Source organism: Elaeis guineensis, chromosome 2, assembly GCF_000442705.2.
Source record: "Elaeis guineensis isolate ETL-2024a chromosome 2, EG11, whole genome shotgun sequence".
NCBI classification, from domain to species: domain Eukaryota; kingdom Viridiplantae; phylum Streptophyta; class Magnoliopsida; order Arecales; family Arecaceae; genus Elaeis; species Elaeis guineensis.
In genome coordinates this window covers 8013833-8029038 of record NC_025994.2, presented here as the reverse complement: position 1 = coordinate 8029038, position 15206 = coordinate 8013833, and the positions used below count along the sequence as shown (strand labels likewise).

Genomic DNA, 15206 nt, shown 5'->3' with positions numbered 1-15206 from the left:
CATCAGAAATAGGTCTTATCATTTGTCTTTTTTAAGTCTTTCGTCTTTCCCACAAGTTTCTCTCTCCCAGGTGCGATTAACAAGCGGCGAAGCACTGGTGCTGGTTGGATCTGGCCGAAAAGGCCTCCTGTCATTATGTTGTTGTTACAACACAGCAAACAAGCTGACCATAACTGGCAAGTTATGGTTGAGATGCAACAAATAAATGCAATATCCCCTTTCCGCATTTATATTAGACTTATCTTGTCGATCGGATTAACAAACTAACTCTCACCAAATCCGACACACCGACTCAGATGGCCAAAATTCTCGGATCAGCCTACATAAAAGGCGCTGTGATAATATGGTGCAAATTACAAGTCTAACTCCACACGACCTCGGAATATATTAGTCCATGTACATGTAATGTGAATTATCAATGATGCTTTGATGATCTGGAGTTTTCATCTTCTCCATCCTTCTTCCTCTTGTTGGGCTGAGAAGAAGATGACTGATGCAGTTGTGCACCATTTCTGCAGTGGTCCTCCAGCTCATCGTCAACTCCTTCACCTTCGTCTTCTTCATTAGCCGCAATGGATTCACTTCCTCCAGTCTGATCCTTTGGTTGTGATATGGGCTGAACCACATACTCTGTGCCCGCATCCTCTTCCTAGCATCACCAAAAGTTTTAAGTTCAGAAAAATTTGAGAGAAACCCACCTCAACCGAATAAAGCTACTCACAACACCCGTCCCTTTTCCATTCACAGAACCATGGATGAACTAGCGCCTACCCAATCGAAAAATTCAATGCCAGACAAAATAATAAAATAAAAAAGAAATTCGAACTAAAATATAAGTACCCAATATCAACCAAGAAGCCAACACAAAGCAGAAGCAACATATGAATTGCAGAAAACATAATAAAAAATGAAAAGGATTGCATGGCTGAGCTGCATGTGGAAATGAAATCAGCAAGCGAATTGTTAGAGACCAGAGAAGCAGCAACAAGTGATGTCACCTAGTTATGTATACAACAAAATTCAAAACATCGAGCACATTTATCATGCATTCAAATTAAAAAAAAAATTCTAGTAAATTAGCAGGAAAATGAAAAAACAGAAAATTTTTATTACAGAAAACTGATGCATATGCGAAAGCGCACAAATTATTTAGCTAAACTTTTCACAAAGCAACATGAAAAAAACAAACTTAAGACGCCGCATGCCATAATCTCGTCTGGAAATTAAGGCAGTGTTTTCATGTCTGAAGTCAATCTCAGAAAAATCAGCAAGACATAAAAGACAGCTGAGAACTACAATGAAAACGTCCCATAAAGAGGAACAAACCACAAGCACAATAAACCATGTTAGTTTGGACTGGTTGTTGAGTGCAAATAACCAAAACCCTAACAATAACAGTTCCAATTAACTCGCCCAATCATGCATCAGACAGTACAACATAATAATGCAATCTAGCACTTTACAGTTGGCTTATTCAGTTCAGTTAGGTAAACAATGCCTACAGGTTTAGTTCATTATCTGCAAAAAAACTCAATGCATTAGATTCATGCCAGACTTCTTTTTCCACCTTTAGATTTATGTATTCCAACTATGCTTATTGATAAATACTAAGCACTTGATAAATCAAAATCTTTGAGCCTATCTAGTCTGAGCCAAAAACATGTGGAAAAAAAAAAGACATAAACATTTATTGTGCATGCAACTCTTAATCAGGCCAATGGCCTTGGAAGATGTCATCCTTGCGATATATGACTGGTGATGAAACAACGTAACAACCATCCTGATGTAAAGGCAAAATCTATCATCCTTCTTTTTTAAAAACTTTGATCTGAACTGACGTTGTAAAAGACAAGATACAGAAAAGCTACAATCCACCAGCATGATATTATGAATCATCTAGCAATATCAGCCTGGAATCAAGAGCTTCACAAATCCCATGGAGTTCCCGGAATTATCCACAGCAAAATCTAAACCAACCACTAAGGCTGGCAGGTTTTACTTGTGATGATTAGTAATGGCTCCCTAACAAGCAAGGATAACCGCCTCAGTTGTCCGGGTAGGGTAAGTGGGCTGGGATGTACCCAACATATCTAAATAATACATAGATCAGCCAAGGCCTAGCCAAATTAAGTAAAAATCTAGCCGGAATTTCAGCCAAATTAAGTAGAAATATAGCTCTAACCAAGTTCTATCCTGCCCTAAGTCCAAGAATATAGTGTTTGTTATGAATGATGCACGTGCTCCATTCAAGGAGAGGAAGGAATACATGGCCATGTGAGTCCGACAAAAAGAAAAGAATACTTAGAGTTGCAAAAAAGGATAGAGGTGCTCGGGCAGCTAACACACTGCCTGAGAGTTCGTGTTGCAATAGCAGATATAGAAATATAAATACATATGTATTGTAATTATGGATTCCTACACAGGCCAGGTTAGTAAAAAAATAGCTACTTAAGGATCTCTAAACACAACTTATTTCTCCCAGTAACCTGCATTTTTAGCCAAACCTCACAGCTCATATTAATACCAATAAATCTCTGCATATGCAACACACAAGAAGGGATAATGGTTTGTTTTGATTAAAAAAATGGAAAGAAAAAGAAAGATACATCTAAGATAACTTGACAAACACATTTCCTTGGTTCATAAACTTCTCCTATACTAAAGAAGAAAGAAAAGGATTTAATCGAAAGGTGTGTTCATTGTTGTTAAAATCCTACAAATTCACAATCCATAATCCTGTTCACTAAACAATCTGGATCTCATCCTTGGATTTGAATTGATTAGGAATACAAGATTTAAGTCAATATTACGAATCATATAGTTTTTTGGGTAATAAGATCCAACATAACTATACCATTTAAGTATTAAACCATGTGCAAGTCTGTCTTCTATAATTTATTTAAAATGTAGCTTTTTAAATTACTTATCACTAACAAATCTGGAGTGACATGAGCATGCATAGTATTTGAGTTCAAGGAATTAAAGATAAGAGGCTTATAATAAGTCTTATCCTTCTCCTTCTCTAAAACATTCTACCCAAAAGGACAATAGAATTGACAGGTAGTTTATAAATATATTAAATGACAAAAGAAACTATTTGTTTCATCAGACATGCTATCGGTGGGCTTGTATGTTGGGATTAGACTTCTTATTTGTATGGCATTTATACTCCATTCATCTATTTTATAGTTGACTTATATTCAATTTTCACATGTTGATTTTGTAAACTTTTTGAAATAAATCAGAACAAAAAAAATGATCTATGACTTAAGCTAACACCTTTTTATGATTTATGACTCATTCTGGATCTTATTGGGTGAATTTATTAAAAACATAAGTACATACAGACACATGAGAAGTGGGAGATTTGGTGGAACAGCTATTCTTTCCAACTATGATCGCGAACAAAGGATAAAACGGGATTTTAATGGAAGAAGAATTTCTTGGGGTTGAACACCAACCTATAGTATGAGGAGGACAACATTTAAAAAAATATATATATATAGTGGCAACTAATAGAGTAATGCATGGCAGAAAGTTTTGGCTATATGTACTCTAGAACAATGAAAATGCACCTTCTCTCCCAAAAAGAAGCCTAAAACGAAAAATTTTCTATCCATCTCACATGTATTGACATGGACCAGATAGTTTCAACAATTATGGAGAGATGGAAATGAAGTGAACTTCTTGGCACATCAGAAATGGACATATGCTTCTTTTTTTTTCAGTGTCTTGTCAAAGAACACTTTTGTGCCATGTATGCCACCATAAAATTTATCAACTATTTTAAGTGTTAAAAGAGTATTGGCCTAGAGGGCGCATACACTACCATCCAAACTACATTCCTTTTCCTTCGTTTTTTCTATGCAATTATACATTAGTATTACCCTACCATTTCTTCAAGCAAAAAGTGTCATTGAGTGGTTAGCCTAGACAAGTATTTGACATAATTCCACATGTGAGTGTACAGCAAACAGAAGTATCCCTGGTTCAGATTTCTTGGATGTTTAAGTGGTGGACACACTTGGGGACCCTTAAATACTTGGCCCCCATGCAAAGTACCTACACAATGCTGCTAGTTTGATCCTAAAAATAACACAAGTAGGTCAGCGGAGTTGAATGGTAAGAAGAGTAATACCAATTAAAGATAATCATCGAACTGATTAATAGCAAATTAATTAGCCATGCACGATGTTTACACATCACTAAGGAACATCTAATAGAAGCAATCCAACAACTCATAATGATGAAAATATACCAATTTTAAGGTCATGAGGAGCGAATTATGATAGCATGCAGCAGCAGATTCCATTAATAAGAAGGAAACTAAAACTATATCTAATGTGGTACTCAAATCAGCAGCCATCAAATTAACTACATGCTCCAACTAAAGAATTTAGAAGCATCAAGGACTTGGAACCAAGAAAAACTTACCTCATCATCTTCTCCAATCTCCCCATTCTCGTCGTCCTCTCCCTGCTCATTCTCATCAATCTCCCCTCCCTCTTCCTCCTCCTCCTCCTCCTCCGCCCCCTCCTCTTCTCCATCCTCAACCACGTCCTCCTCTTCTCCCTCCTCCTCATCTATCTCATCCTCTTCCTCCTCATCCCCCTCTTCTTCTCCCTGAACCCCATCCGATACTTTTCCCTGACCCTTTCTCGATCCATTCACCACCTCCTCTTCCTCTTCCTCATCCTCGTACTCTTCTTCGTCTTCTTCCTCGTCTTCCTCCTCCTCGTCGGACTCCGGCCGCTCATTCCCATCGGCGTCCACCTTGTCTAGATACTTCAAGGACGAAATCAATCCAAAAACTTTGGACCGGTAGTCCTTGATCTTCGTCACCGGACACTCGTAAAGGTCCAGTGACGCGAGCTGGAGCCGGGCGAGCGGCGCGAGGTCGTCCAACGACTGGATGCGGTTGTTGGAGAGGTCGAGGTCGCGGAGCGCGTCGAGGCCGGCCTCCACCAAGGACTCGAGCCCTCCGGAGATCCGGTTGTCGGAGAGGATGAGCCGCCGGAGAGCCGCCAGGCGGGGGAAGCCATCGAGCGAGGCGAGCCGCACGTTGGCGATCGAGAGGTGCTCGAGGGTCGGGAATTTCTCGAAGAGAGCCGGAGGCGGCCGTGGAGGCACTTCACGGCGCCGTCGAGGGTCAGGGCTCGCGGCGGCTCGCCGGCCGAGGAGTCCGTCCGGCCGCCAAGCGCCGCCTCCACGGCTTTCTCCCAAGCCTCGTCCATCGGCGGGGACGAAGAAGGGGTGATGGAGAGCAAAATCCTAGCCTGAGATCGGAAGAAAGAATGGGACGAGAGGAGCAAAAACCTAACCCTAGATTGGAAGCTCGAGGAAATGGGAAGGCAAAACCCTAACCCCTGAGGGTTTTATCCAATTTTCTTGTTTTCTAAAATAAAATCGAAGCGCCGAATACTCGCACAAAAAGTCCCAGGAAACCATCACTCTAATCTGCAAACCCGACCCAAACCCGGACCCGATCCGATCCGATGACGAATGGATTATGGTATCAAAGCCAAAATCCACCTGAAACTTTCGAGTTGGATTTGGTTTTTGAGTTCTTTATACCCGACCCAACCTCAATTTGACCCGAAATCCCTGATTAATTGCATGTACACGTATGGACGCAGCCACACACACATACATGCATACATAAATACAACACACAAATATAGACAGATATAGGTACATACAAACATAATATTAGTCTTTTTTGTACACTATAATTCAAAATAAAAAGTAATGATATGTTTAGAATTTATTTAGGTATTTATACTTACTTTTAAGATTAATGTTTTATTTTAGATATTTTGCAGGTATATTTGCAAATGTAGCTTGTCGCGTATTTACTGTTTAAAAGCTACTACTATTTGGAAATGCCTTCAAATCATCCTAATTTTGCAATGATGCTATTCCCTTTGGGTTTTAGACTAATGGTATTAAAAAAAAAAAAAAACCATTTTAGATATGAAAATACACTGTTATTCTTTAATATCTTTAAAAAATTAACATAAAGAACTATATTTTGACATGAAAAACTTTTAGATGTGTAACATAAAAAATAAATAAAATTATTTTATACTTAAAATCCATTATTGTTAACACATGCGAATATCAACCAAAAATCTAATAGGAGGATATCTTCACGGAAATAAGACACTCCGGGCGGTATACATGCAATTAATAATTTTTATAAAATAAATATATAATGAATCATATTTATAAAAATATATATGAAAATAAAAACTATTTATCCAATATTAATATGGTTAATCATCAAGTACTTGGTGTTTATGATTTGCATTTTGTAGCATGCACTATTTCATAAATAAATTTCTTAAAGCATAAATTGTTTACCTTAATTAACTTTTCAAGATATAATATTAGGTACTTGATGGGTACCCAGAGTCAAGCTCCAACTTGACCCACATCCAGTTCCTATTTTTTATTTCTTAATCCTAGAATCCATTAATGGGCTGGGTGAGGAACAAAAGTTGGACCTAAATCCTAAACAGGTATAAGTTGGTTTAATAAAACCAGGACTAGACCTAACCTAATAGCAACCTTAGGCTGGATATTGAGGGTCTTGGGATTAGCCAAAGTCATGACAAAATCGAGCTTCGCCGGCATTGAAACCAAAATTTCTGACCCTATTTATCCCACAATGTTAGAAATGAGCTTAAGTTGAAATAAGAGCTTCCTTGTTGGTGGCTAGAGTATTAGGTTATCTATTGAGCCAATGAAAGTTTGCGTCGAAAATTCTGATGGCTTCTAGGTTTATGAGGATTGTGAGAAATTATTTACAAATCTAAGCTATATGTTTTGCACTTGGATGAATTTAAAAAATGTAAAGAGAATTAATATCACCTATTATAACATATAAGATGAATTATCCATCAAATGCTCTAAAACTTTGTATTCTGGAAAAACTTTGGGGACAGCGGATTCTCTAGTTCTCCCCTAAAACCATGTTTGTAATACTAAATTTGATTTAGTATTTTATTTGCAATACATGATTAGAAGAATAATTCTTAAAATGATTTGTATGCTTAATTATATGATAGGCAATATTTAGTATTATTCTATACCGAAATTCTTTGTGCACCGCGAAGCGGGGTCAGAAAAAAATTTTTTTTTTTCATACGCCATGCTCCGACTCCATGCATGAGCCAATTACTGTAGGCAGTGTGTGCATTCTGCATCGTTCGTGATGCACAAAAAATTTCTCTTGTTGCATAGCTATATATGTATAACTGTATATGCGCAATTTGTACATCTATTGGACCTAGCTGGACTGGATTATTGGGCTTATAGATTACTGACCCAAGATTACCCTGGTTATAAACCGGAACACAAATTTCTGAGTTGGGATCCAAGCTCAACCAGCTTGTAAAGATATTAGTCCAGCCCATTGAACATGAATTCGGGTCAAACGGGCCATTGGCTGTCCTAGCCCAATATACGTCAATAAATTAGAAACAAATCAAATTAGAAAACAAAGAAACTCTGGCCAGATCAAATCAAATTAGAAACAAAAAAAAATTCATAAATTTGTAAGGACCATGGAGTTTATAAACTGAAAGATCATTTTCACCTCAATGTTCAATTTCATATATCATACCCTCTAGCAACAGCTGAAGTAGTTATGTTTCTACATTCTAAAATCCTTGGTCCCTTGTGGTTTTGACAAAATTACAACAATCAAAATGAATCATTCTCTTTCTATATAAGAATTCCATCTTGTTTTTATGTTTTATCATTGTAATCTCTCAAACTTAGAAGAGAGAATTATTGTAGTTAGAGACTGGATATATTTTAAATTTATGTTTTTATATGACTGTTGTAAAATTTTATAATCTCTCTCTCTTCCCTCTCCTAATCTTTGCCATCTCCTTGCCCATTTGTGCACTAAAGCCTCGTCTTGTGGATCTCAATGAGATGACAAATGATGTCCTTTGTTCCTTACTGAAAACCAATTATATATCTAGTGAATCCATTTGCCTCTTCTATTTTTTGGGAGGCCAATACTTCTCTCTCTTTTATTTTTGTATAAACATCTAGGCTATCTTTCAGGTCGAATCATATGTGGCTATATTCTATCGAATTTCCTTCCTTCCATTCAACCACCTTGCTGTTGACATCCTCACCGACCTCCCTGCCTATGAGATGATCGGCCTGCTACCCTCCTGTAGCTAGTGAAGGTCATGATCTTTATCTTTGATTGCAATTCATACTTAGACTCCTATTTTCATATCTATTTTTCTTCCATTGCCCACCTCATCATGATTCTTATCACCATCTTTATGGCCAATAACTTGTACTCCTCTATTGTTGGAGATAGATGGCACAAGCTTATGCCTATTCTATGGCAAAGCCTCAAATCTTAGAGATGAGGCATCGAGACCACACTTCCCTCTTATTTCTTATTTCCTTTCTCTCTCCTCTCTCTTAATACTAATCCCACCATTAAATATCTATAATGATCACTACCAATTGATTTTGATCCAGATCCAACAGATCAAGTCATCCCCACTTAGATTGGGTCCTTCCAATGATATCCATATTTGGTTACTACTCAGCTGATTATATATTGTATGTGTGTGTATATATATGTCATGATATTATGCTTGAGAATTGTCAATAGCTATATACAATATTCCACACATATTATTGTACTTTGTGCTTGTATGGGGTTTTTTTAATGAGCTTGTTAGCTCATAATATTTTCTTATTTATCTTTTCAGAGCTTAGGACTTGACTAAGCTGGTTCACTAAAAAAGGATAGAAATGAATACAAGTCTTTTGATACCCCTGGATGAACAAATAAAAATTATATTTGGACCTTTGAGTTGTTTTAAAAATGTTGAAGTTTAATTGACTTTATTAGATTTTTAAATAATGTTGTGAAGATGATTCATCCTACAAGTCTTTCATGTTCTCTAGGAATTTTTTATGGAATGTGTGGCCATATCATGTATCAACCCAAGTGACGGATTTGGGGCATGACAGTTATGGTATCGAAGCCTAGGTTTTAGATCTTTAGTATTTAATTTAGAAGTAGTTTAAATTTCATGACCTAAGAGGACTTATATTCAAACTTTCTTGGAGTAACTAATTTAATTTGTAATATTGAGTGTAGATCAAGATGGCATGAGAAAGTAACCATGGTCATGCCAGAAGGCGTAATAGATTTGTAGATGGCTCTATTACTTGAGAGCTTGCTAATCAATGGATCAATCTCCCATCATCATCAGTTTAGTGTCAAATCATCAGCAAGACAGCTCCAGTGAAGATCAAGAGATGGCGTAAATGCTGAACCCAAGCCTAAATTAAGAGAATAAGTTAGTTCTTTCCAACTGATAGATATTATTGCAATACTAAATCTCATGAGAGAAGATATGATGCGATGATTGATATGCAACAACAACGCCAGTAGCAGTTTATGCAACAGTAGTAGTAGCAATAATTTTTATAACAACAATAGAAGTTCATATAATAGCTGCATTAGTAATAAATGCAACAGCAACAACTAAATTAAATTCAGCAATAATAAGGTATGGGGATGCACCAAGAGCCTCAAATCAGCCTCATGGAATTTATAAAGTATGCTCCAGCAGCTTTTGAGGGCACTTTTGATCGCTTAGAGGAAGAAACTTGGTTGAAGGAGATCAAAAAAGTTTTTGCTGCCATGAAGTGTCCCAAAGAGGAGAAAGTTACTAATGCCTTTTTCATGCTGCAAGGAAAGGAGAACGATTGGTGAGAGATGGAGAAAGGAAAGCTGGGACCTGATGACTTCCCATTTAGTTAGGAAGGATTCAAGAGGATTTTTTATAAGAAATATTTTTATAAAAGTATAAATTATCAGAATTTCAGGAATTTGATCAATTAGAGCAAGGAAGTATGATCGTCTCCTAGTGTGTGGCAAAATTTGAAGAATTATCCTAGTATGATTCAAGATTGATGACGACTGAGAGCAATAGAGCAAAAAAATTTGTAGACTCAGACCTTGAATCCAACAACAAGAGGCTAACTTCAAGCTGACAACTTTCAAGGAGGTGATCAACAAGGCCTTGGTAATAGGAAAGGGATTCAATGATGCCTAGGCAATGAGTAAGAAGAACTTAAAGAAAAGGATATAATCAGGAGATTCTCAAGGTCATAGTAGCAAACCTACTTGACCAAAGGATCAAAGCTAAATTCTATTGCCACAAGAGATAAAGCACAGACTTCAGATGATGTCAAATGCTATAGATGTGGCAAGCCCCACTACCAGTGAAACTGCACTAGGATTGGGACCTATTACAATTGTGGTAAAAGAGGCCATTAGTGGAAAAGAGCCACAAGGATTATAGACCTTTTAGGCTGCCTGGTCATAATAGTAGTAGCAAAGATAGTAGTAGCAAGGCGATCAGCAATAGAAGCTCAAACCCAAAGATAAGTATTTACGCTCATCCATTAGGATGCGGGGGCTTCTAACTCCATTGTGACAGGTACCGAAATTAATTTTTATTCATATAATATGAATGCTAAGAAATTTTAATGTAGGATTTGCATGACTTAAAGCATCATTAAGAACTATGGCGTATGGAAGATTTGATTAAGGTGTCCTCTTTAGATGCTTATGATCTTTTTGATCCTAGTGCTACACAATCCCTTATATCTGTCGATTTAAATTTAAGGAATAGTAATTTTGTACCTATGCCTCTAGAGCATGAACTCATCACCTTGACTCCAAGTAGGGACATCATCATGGTGGACTCTATTTGCAAGGCTTTTGTCCTTAGTATTGAAGATAGGAAAATGATAGTTAACTTATTGGTATTGGATATGAAAGACTTTGATGTGATTCTAGGTATGGATTGACTGGCAATTTATCTTACCACAATTGATTACCTTCAGAAGAAGGTGAACTTTCTTATTCCTGATCAAGCAAAGTTCAACTCTCATGTAGTAGGTCTTATTTGCCACCAAAGCTAATCTCAGCTTCGCAAGCTAGAAAGCTTCTAAGGGTATGAAGGATTCTTAGCTGCTATTAGTGATACCTAGCCAAAGGAGCAAATCCTTGAGGACATTCTGGCATCGAGAGAATTTCCTGATGTCTTTCTCAAGATGTTGCTAGGGCTATCTAAACTGAGAGATTAAGTTCATCATCAATTTAGTCGTAGGGTCATATCTCATCTCAAACGTTCCATAAGAATGGCCCCTATTGAGTTGAAGGAACTAAGGAAGCATCTCTAAAAATTGCTAGACAAAGGTTACACCAGTCCAAGTGCATCCCCTTAGGGTGCTTCTATGTTGTTTATGTGGAAGAAAGATTAAAGCTTCGAACTATGCATTGATTATTAATAGTTTGACAAAGTGCTATACGAAATAAATACATTCTATCCAGGATTGATGACTTCTTTGATTAGTTGTAGAGAGCACAAGTCTTCTCAAAAATTAATCTTCACTTTGGCTATCACCAGCTAAAGATCAAACTTAAAGATGTGCCCAAGTTAGCCTTTTGAATGAGATATGGGTACGATAAATTTTTAGTCTTGCCTTTTGGGTTGACAAATGCACCTATGACCTTTATGGATCCTATGAATAGGGTATTTAAATCTTATTTGAATCAATTTGTAGTAATATCTATTGATGATATAATTGTCTATTCAAAAAGCCCTCAAGAGCATGGAAAACACCTAAGGACAATGTTGCAAACTCTTAGAGAAAAAAAATTATCTGTAAAACTCTAAAAATTGGCTAGACAATGTTACTTTCCTTGGATATGTGACCTCCAAAAATAATATCTGAATAGATCCAAAAAAAGTTGAAGCAGTAGTTGAATAGAGTCGATCTGCTAGTGTATATAAGGTGTGCAACTTTCTTGATTGGTGGCGTACTACTATAAATTTGTTGAAGGACTCTCTCGCATTTTCATGCCTTCATCTCGCCTGACTCAAAAGCATATTAAATTTGAGTGGATAGAGGAGTGCGAAAGAAGCTTTCAAGAATTGACGAAGCGATTGGTGTCTGCTTTAGTGTTGACCATTCCATATGAGATAGGAGGCTTCACCATTATTAGTGATACATCTCAAAAAAGCTTGCACTATGTATTGATACAAAATTGATGGATAATAGCTTATGCCTCTAGACAATTAAAGCCATATGAATAGAATTATCTCACCCATGATCTAGAGCTTATTGCCATAATTTTCACCTTCATGATATAGAGGCATTATGTGTATAGGGAGCCTTGTGAAATCTACATTGATCATAAGAGTTTTGAGTACATCTTCACGCAAAAAAAAGCTGAATCTAAGATAGAGGAGATGGTTAGAATTACTCAGGGACTATAACATAACTATTAATTACCACCCTAGGAAGGTTAATGTTGAAGCTGATGCTCTAGAGAACTTAAGGAGAATGAATGTTGAATTATAGTTATATGTTTCTAAAGCTCATCTTGCTACCTTCTTGGTGTAGCTGACCTTGATCGAAAGAATTAAAGCATCTCAGAAGGAAAACATTGACTTGCAAAGGACCAAGGAGAAGATCAAATCCGATGTCTAGATAGAATTTTGAATTCACAAGGATGGCTCTTTAAAGTTTAGTAGCAGGCTTCGTGTTCTCCAAAATTCAAAGTTAAAGAAAAAAATCTTAGATGAAGCTCACAGCCTTACCTACACTGTGCACCCAGGAGGTACTATGATGTATCAAGATATGAAAATTTTTTTTTGGTGGAATGGTATGAAGAGAGATATTGCTCAGCATGTTGCTCAATACTTTGTTTGTTAGTAGATGAAGACCGAATGTCAAAAGCTAGCAAGATCCTTGCAGTTTCTTCTTCTTCTTATCCTTCAGTGGTAGTAGGAGTATATTATCATGGATTTCATGAGTGGCTTATCCAAAATACTTGGATGTAATAATGCTATGTTGGTGATTTTAGACCAATTGATGAAGTTGGCTCACTTTTAACCTTATAGAGTGGGTCAATCTTAGAAAGGGCTGGCAAACCAGTACATTGAGCAGGTCATGTGGTTAGATGGATGTACTATAAAAAATATAGGCTTTAGAAATATTTTAAAATATATGTAAACCATTCCTATAAGCCTTTAGGATCGTTATTTGTCCGTCAAGTATATCCGCATGCTTAAAAGTGATTAGAAATGTTATTTACATATATTGGGTATGTTTCCTAACCATTTGTAGTAAAATCATTTGGTAATGGCTTATACCATGACTAAATAATCTTTTAGAATGTTATGCTAAATCGTTTCTTATGTGAGTTTCAGTCATATTATTTATCTATCCTTACAGCTCTTTAAAAATATTTTTCACATATTTTCTTAGACTTCTAACAACGTTAACTAAATGTCTCCATTGATTTGATAGTAACGGATTAAAAATATTCTTCATAATCAATAGAGATATTTTTCAAACTATCTCTACAGCTCTTTAAAAATATTTTTCAAATATTCTCTTAGACTTACAATAACATTAACTAAACATCTCCATTGATTTGATGGTAACGGATTAAGAATATTCTCCATAATTAATAGAGATGATTTTCAATAAATTATAGAAATATTTTGTAATATTTTTAAAAATCTATGAAGATGTTTGTATCCATTTCAATGGCTCTTCATGGATATTTTCTAAGACATTCTTGTATTTAAAAACTTGTGTATCAATAGTTTTTAAAATATTTCTAAAATCCTGTGTATCAATTTTGAACATAAAAATTTCTAACATTTTAAACCATACACACAAATATTCAATTTAATGACATACATAAATAATCTTTTCAACAAATAAGGATGGAGAAATATTAAACTTCAAATATTGCAAAATAATAATTTCAAGAAATCTTCAAAAAAAAAAATTGTCAAGTCTATATCTAAATCCACTAATAGATTAAAATACATCCTTAAAATTCAGAAGTGCTCAAAAAACATTCCTGCATAATCTCACCTGCTTACACATATATCTTAATATATAGCAAAAAAATTGCAGCATTTGAGGCTGATGTCTATCCAAAAAATCTTTGTACCAAAAGACCTAAGCCTACACAAACATAATAATGAAATATTTATTAGTTGCTCATTCACCAACTCATATTCAAATTTATCAAATATGTCATGCGCACTTGGATCTCATCAAATACTTTATTAAGTATTTTTTACACAAGCCAAAACATCTATTACTTGTGTTGGTTGCTATTCATCAAACTAGAATAAAAAAAAAATATCGGATTAGCTCAAAATCAGTGACTCATTCACATGACTCGAAAACTATTTTCGTATGTCAGGAGACTTTGAAAGACAACAGTTTATATTGTGTCATATTTAATGATATTAATAAAATAAAGATAAATAAAAGATATAAAAAATAATTTTTATATATTATTGTTAATGGCAAAAACTAACAGATCAAAAAATGAGATTTTCGATTGAGAATTGACAGTCACCTAAAAGAATAGTAAATAACAAGTGACAATTAAATTAGAGACATAACACCAATAGTGTGTAACTAAGTCATATTAGCCAACCAAACTATAAAAAAATAAAAAGAAATTGACGCATTCACTTAACTCCATAGGATCACCTTCATAATCACTAGGTGCTTCTATCTCATCATCATCAATTTTATTTGATTCATTTGATGGAGGGTTAACCCTTCCATGCAATAAGAAGTGAGCCATCATTTCTTCTATGTATTGCAACCTCTCTTTCAAGTTTGTCATTTTTATTAGCTGTCGTTCGACCACTTTCATCTTCTATAACTTCACTTGTATATCTGCATATTTTTTCTTCATGGATTTTTACTCTTCACATGATATGCAAATAGTCTTTGCTATCTCAATCATAGTTGACTTATAACCAGCCTCTCTTCCATGAGATAACTCTGATCGAGTGTCTAAGATACGTGCGTAAATCTCATTTTTATGTAAAGATCTCTCATCTTCTTGGGTGGGTTGGGATCCAAACTCCTTCGACTTTTTCTAAAAATAAAATTCAAGGTTAATTGTATCAAGTGTGCTTTTGAAAGTATAAAGCAATAAACTACTCAAAAGAGAAAATAACTTAAGTAAAATCTGCTTATATGGTTATATGAAAACATTATATAATCATAATAAAAAACTTAAAAAGAATAATAATAAAAATTGAATTAATATCTGATTTCTTTTCATATAGATTTGATGAGAGAAATTTACTGCA

The 15206-nt window shown here is 35.5% G+C and overlaps 1 pseudogene; it reads right to left on the bottom strand.

Moving 5' to 3' along the window:
- Nucleotides 1–202: 202 nt before the first annotated feature.
- Nucleotides 203–5376, bottom strand: LOC105060624 (uncharacterized; annotated as a pseudogene).
- Nucleotides 5377–15206: the final 9830 nt, after the last annotated feature.